Source organism: Solea senegalensis, unplaced genomic scaffold (genome assembly GCF_019176455.1).
Source record: "Solea senegalensis isolate Sse05_10M unplaced genomic scaffold, IFAPA_SoseM_1 scf7180000017321, whole genome shotgun sequence".
NCBI classification, from domain to species: Eukaryota; Metazoa; Chordata; class Actinopteri; order Pleuronectiformes; family Soleidae; genus Solea; species Solea senegalensis.
In genome coordinates this window covers 27,166-33,360 of record NW_025322339.1, presented here as the reverse complement: position 1 = coordinate 33,360, position 6,195 = coordinate 27,166, and positions in this window count along the sequence as shown.

Sequence of the window (6,195 nt, the reverse complement as noted above, 5' to 3'; positions counted from 1 at the left end):
CATTAAAGTCACATTCTTGGTTGTCACCAGAACAGCACATCATCACCAAAGACCTTTACTTCCATTCAAGTTCCACAACACATACAAAATCCTACTCCTCCTCTAATTCAAATCCCTCCATCCCCTGGCCACACACACATTTCTTGTCTGACCTCCTCCATCCCTGCAGCCTGGAACCTATGGTGCACAGAACCAGATCTGGCCCCCCTCAAAAAAATTTCCTCAAAAATCCACCTTTTAAGTACTGACATCATTTTCTGTCCGTACGTTTGTTCTGTTCTTTGTTTGATTCGTGTTTTTAAAACTCTAAAGCAGCCTTGGGTACCTTGAAATAAACTACACAGGTCTAAATTGTTGTTGTTATTATCATTATCATGATTATTGTTGTTGTTATTATTATTATTATTATACCATAAAAATGCATTGTCGATGGGGGTAATGAAGTGATGGAGCGTGCGTGCATTTTCACACGTCCTCAAAACCACACAGTAAAATAGACGCACGATTTGTCCTTCACCATCTCCAGTACAAATAATCGCACGTTTCGTTCCGATGCTGCTGCTTCTGTACAATCTGTCCAACGTTGGACACGTTCAACAGCAGAGCAGGAGGAGGCTGCAGAAGCAGCAGCAGAGAGACAGCAGCAGCTCCACCGCGCGGTTGTTCCCTGAACGCACCACGACTGAACGAGTTCACCGTGTTCTCTTTTGGTGCAGAAACGACGAGCGCATCACTGTCAACTTTCCAAGCATCACTGTGAGCGCGGCATAGAAGCAAACCTGCCTGTGCACAGCAAGTCGCGGATTTACAGCGGCAGAGTCATCAACATCAACAACAACAACAACAACAACAACCAGGCGACGGAGCAGATGTAAAAGTTCACCTACCTCCTCCACAGTGAGAGGCATGCAGATCCGGTACTCCTTCAGCAACATAGTCTCTCTCTCTGCACAGCGGAAGGTGACGATGTCGGTGCTCTTACAGTGTTCGGGCGCGATCCTACAAAGCAGTCATTGAAGTGCAAAGATTTGCTCGGTGAAACCACACACTCACGTATTCACCTGCTCACTCATGTGTGCATCAGCAGCCTCCAGTAACGACTCCTGCTTCGTGCGCACACACTTAGTCCAAATCACCAGAGGGGGTTTTGCACCTGGCGGAGTGAGTCCTTCTGCTGGCGACTCAATAAACTACTCCCAACAGTCCAGCGTTGGCCTCACGTAAACCTGTGTGGCGCGGGAAGTGAAAAGAAATCACACAAAACTCCAAAAACAAGTCGCTTTCAACAACAACGACGTCCGCAGCTTCGTGTGTCTCCCTTTTCTTCTTCTCCTTCTCCTTCTTCTTCTTCTTCTTCCTCTTCTTTTTCTCGCGTCAAACACGGAACCTTTCCGTCGCGTAAATGTTCCTCAGACACAAACACAAGTCGTTGGCTGAGACGCGTTTCCTCGGTAGCAGCTTCACTAACGTATCCCCGCTGCTGAGAGTGAGTTTCCCTGACAGCTCCCTCCTCCCCCGAGTGATGCGCAGCCGTGTTTTAAATGAAGCAGCTGCTTCCAATCAGCGACAGCCGGAAACAGAAGAGCAGAAGAAGAAGAGCAATCCTTAAAAAAAAACCACAAAAAACATCTCTATCTATCCTGAACAAACGAGACGCACCCACTCATACATTCACTCACACACGTATATGTGATGGCAGCAGTTGTAGTCTGCATTCTACTCTTTGAGTCAAACATGTAAAACAGGATCTTATTTTGTCAACAGCTGACCGGAAGGCGTGTTCTTGTTGTTTATTTTGCAGGTGTAGCAAACGCTTGACCTACGCACAAGCAGAGTACACGTCTGAATGATTTCCAAACACAAGACAACACATATTCAAGCCAAGCCATTTTAGATATTGACAGTAAATGTACGTTTTAGTTACAATGAACGTGAATATTCATCTCATTTATTTTACATCTATTTCATTAATTTCTAGGCTCGATTAGAAAATAATCTGGCAAACAAACAATCTTGAAACATTTTGAATCACAGGTAGATACAGATGTTATAATACTTTTTGAGTGAGAATGAGTACGAGATTGATCTTGTTGCTAAGTTGCTGATTCTGTGTGGTACATTTCACACACACACACACACACACACACACACATAGTTTTCCTTACCACAGAATGAGCCCTATGTTTTTACAATGTATTGTGTTTAATACAAATTACTTTATTTGTCTATTTGCTTGCACTTTTGAATTCCACTGTTTATTTTGTATCTGTTAATCTCCCTGTTTTTAGTAACAATGACGTGTGGTGCTGCCTTTCTTGGCCAGGTCACCCTTGTGAAAGAGGTCTTGATCTCAATGGATCTTTCTCTGGTTGAATAAAATAAAATAAACATCAGGAGCAGGTCTGCTCGGGAGGGTGAGATGAGAGATTTTAAACTGCAACATACAACCTCACCTATAGATTTTGCTAAAACCTACACACTGTATCTATTAATATGACACACTATGTCATACAGTATATAAAGGTTCATCAGATCAAACGAGATCAAACCTCAAAGAGAAATATTTCTCTGACAAAAGTGCTACAACAGCTGCAGAACAATACACAGCATTATGGAGACAACAAACAGCCTATACCAAGAACATAGAATTCACAGAATATAGATAACACATAATAAGAATTAAAAAAAAAAAGATGAGCATTTTACCTGGCACAAAAGACATGAAAAAATAAAGAATGTATAAAAATGCAGGCAGCAACAACTCACAGTATTGTTAGTGTGTTTTAGTGTTTCATAATTATCCCATCTGAATCATTGTGAATGTTTTTATAACAATAATAATTTGACTAATTGAACGCTGGTAAAGCAAATAAGCACAGGTGATTATGAAAGTGTACAACACTGATACTTCTGATCTGATAAATGTGCAAAATGGACAAAAGGCCCGATATTAAACTGTATAATGCACATATACAGTGTATATATAATATTCAAGGTTTTGTAGAGTATATAGGATTAGGTTCATAAACAGCAGCAGTAGGTCTTATGTCCCGTTAGCTCTTGGTCCTGACCTTGGACTGACCTTTTCTGTTGAACAGACTTTGGTGCTGAACTGGAACTGACCATGGTGCTGAAGTTGAGCTACAATCAAAACTTTGAAATAAAAGCACACCTCACATGTGTTCAGTATCTGCTTGAATTTTAGTGAAAAGTCATGAACTTACCCAGGGACCACCAACACCCACCTGTAGTTTGTCCAGTGTGACAAATTATAATAGACACAGTCCCATGTTGTTGTTTAAAATGTTTTACTTGTGTTTTTTTAATCGTAGCACATTAGTAAGAGCACAATCAATATGTAATACTTGTTCCAGACAGTAGATGTCACCAGAGATCTTTATTTTAGTGAGCAGAGTTGTAGTGCAGACATGTACCTGTAGCTGTCACATTTATTTACACAGAAAATATGTCATCAATCAAGCGATGAATATTGATCAAATTTCCACTACCATTTTAATAAAACGCTTCTTCATCCCAGCAGTACTATGAAAGGTTACTTATACCTCTTTTCAGCTTATGCAAAGCACATTAAGAATATTAATTCCTCATTAGGTCTTTTTTTTATGAATAAAAAAATGGGCAATCAGTATGACTGAGGAGTCAGACTAAGAGAAATAAACCCTTTGTTTTGTGCCATAAGGAATCATAAGTGATATCTAATAATACCTCTCGACTGAAGAGGGCGCAGTGAACCTGCCTATGTTGTGTTTAAGAAGCATTCATTCATTCAGATGCATGTGCATGAACATACAAGCATGCACTCCAACACAAATGTGACATCTCTGCTTTCCATCCTTTAAACCATAACAGTTTCTGTGATGCGCACAAATGCAAACGCTCACATACCTGCTCCACCAGATTCATGAACCCAAGGAAAATGAATTCAACAGTAGCTGTGGCATGTAACAGAAAAAACACATCACACACCCTTGACTCTGTAACGCCACCTCTGGCAGATTTGGCAAGTTTTGGTGTGTTTATTCAGCATATGAGAGACTGCCAGGAGACAGTGAGGGCTGCACTAAACAGTGGCATCTTCTTTTCATCAAGTTCAGTTTCAGTCGTTTACTTATTTTACCTCAAAGTTCTTCACACACTCTGTCTGATTGTTCTCTTCATGTTACTGTGGAAACATAGCAGAGCAAGAGAGCAGCAAGGTCTTGTCTTACTACATAAAAGCTTTATTCTAAATTGTGGGTGCAGCTCGGACGTCAGAGAGGAAAAGTATGGAACTTACAATCTTGACCTTTCTATAAAAAGCTAACTGAATACAGTGTAGGACAAAAGCTTTAGACCTACTTTGCTGGTGCTTTCTCTTTTATCTTAATCTCATAGCCAATCAAAATGAATTATTTTTAATGCCATTGGTCACTGGTCAATATTCCTTTTTTATTCTACATCACATTTGCAGCACAGGATATGAATGTATAAAATAGCTCACATTAGAATTTACATAAACATGTAAACATGTAAAGCCTTGCATGTTGAGCTAAAGGTGTATGACCACTGTGAAACGTCTGTGTGTGCATGTGCATGGTTTCAGTTGTACGTGTTGTGAGAATTGTGGTCTTACTTCACAAGAGAGACACGCAGCATACCTGTAGAATGCAACTCACTAACGATCTGTAATTGATTTAAAAAGGAAAATAACACCCTGAGATGTGTGCTGCGTCAACCTTCAAACACATAACAGTATCTGTTTACAAAACATTCACACAAACAAACAAACACACACTCGCCAAAAATCTGTTTATTCCAGCTGGTGCCATTGTCGACACAGATGAAAAACGGTTGCTAAGAAACCTGGCTTCCTTGCTTCTTGCAGCTCAACATCATTAGTTGCCCTTTACTGTCAATTTTCTAACCTCTTTTTCTAACATTCGGTCCAGTGTGGCTGTGAAAAAGGGAGTTTCTTTCTCACATCGTTAAGTAGTGGGAGTTTTCACTGAGGACAAAATTAATTAGGGGTTCATTTGAGCCATTGGTGTGAGAAAGGAAACACTCGTGTTGGGTGGGGTGGTCTGATCTGAGTGAAAACATGGACTATGTGCTTTTTTTTTTGTGTGTGTGAGAATGTTGGAGTTGTTTTCTTATCTAGCTAATAACATGTCCATGCCTCAAACACTGAGACTAATGTAGGCAGCAAGGGTGGTGTCTGTGTCTGTGTTGTGGCTGCTCTGCAGGTGAGCTGGCCTGAACTGTAGGTGGAGGGAGCGACAAAAAGACATATTTAACAATAAATGTAACATTTCTGCATTCAAATATGTTATTAGCCACACTTAAAAAAAAAAAACGTAGCTTTTACTCGGTGACGTGGTTCTTGGACGACTGGACTGTGAAGCAAGACGTACAAAAACAAACTGACACAAGGCCAGGGAAACAAGGGCTATTTATACATGAGGTAGGGGAACACAGGTGAAACCAATGAGGGGCGGGGCCGGCAATTTCAACGGAGGGAAAAATCAGGAACAGGAAGTGTATGACAACACCGAGTGACTTAAACTAAACACTTAACACTTAACATGATTATATTACAACGTTGACATATTTGACGAGACATAACAAAATTCCTTTTTAATACCTAACATTATTTTAAATGGCGTTTTTACCCATTCAAAATAAAACAGATATGATTAATGAATCACAAACTAATGTTTTACATGTTATTGTAAACATATACACGTAAATCTTGAGTAAAAAAAATAAAAAATAGCAACCTTAAAAAGTGAAGAATCTGTGGATCTGTTGTGACCACTGAAACGTCAACAATCGCTACCTGAAAACAGCAATTTATTTATACTGCTGCTCTTCATGGGGCCCACAGCCCTCAAGCAACAGCTATCTAATAATACACAGTAAGTGTGATCGTAACAAGACTTGATCTCTCTTGTGTTAACTGCACACAAGTCCACAGAGTTAGTTAGCGTGTCGTTCGTTAACCAAGCGTTAATCAACCGTGGACGGCTGAATGGAGAATCTGCAGAGCTGTGAACGGCTACAGTGAGAGGAGACGGGTGAAGAGGTGGGAGGTGATTATGTCAGTATAATTTGGAATTCATGGAGGGTGCTGTTCTCAGCTGTGTGTGTGTGTGTGTGTGTTTTCAACACAGGGATTCACACATAGAGAAGATGACT